The sequence below is a fragment of the Chrysochloris asiatica genome, unplaced genomic scaffold, assembly GCF_000296735.1.
Source record: "Chrysochloris asiatica unplaced genomic scaffold, ChrAsi1.0 scaffold00011, whole genome shotgun sequence".
In the NCBI taxonomy this organism is placed as follows: Eukaryota; Metazoa; Chordata; class Mammalia; order Afrosoricida; family Chrysochloridae; genus Chrysochloris; species Chrysochloris asiatica.
The window spans coordinates 4,377,748-4,378,290 of NW_006408529.1; positions in this window are offsets into that span (position 1 = coordinate 4,377,748).

A 543-nucleotide genomic window follows, 5' to 3' on the forward strand; every position below is an offset into this window, starting at 1 on the left:
GTTCAAACCGACTTTGCAGTCCAGCACATTAATGCATAGAGTCACACCAGAACTCTGAAGAATTTGATAGAATTTTTAAATTTCATCATCACTGGATTTAGTAGTTTGTGCATAAATTTGAGTAATAGTGGTATTAACTGTCTTTCCTTGCAGGTGTATAGATATTATCCTATCACAGATAGCAATTAACTACTGATTTTGATATGTTCTTTTTGATGATGAATATGACATCATTTCTCTTCAATTTATCATTCTCAGCATAGTAAACCATGTGATTGTCAGATTCAAAATGACCAATACCAGTCCATTTCAGCTCACTAATGCTTTGGATATCAATGTTTATGCATTCCATTTCATTTCGGACAATTTCCATTTTTTCCTAGATTCATACGTCATACATTCCAAGTTCCTATTACTAAGGATGTTTACAGTTGTTTCTCCTCATTTTGAGTTCTGTCTCATCAGCAAATGAAGGTCCAGACAGCTTTACTCCATTCACATCATCATGGTCAACTCTATTTTGAGGAGGCAGCTCTTCCCTAG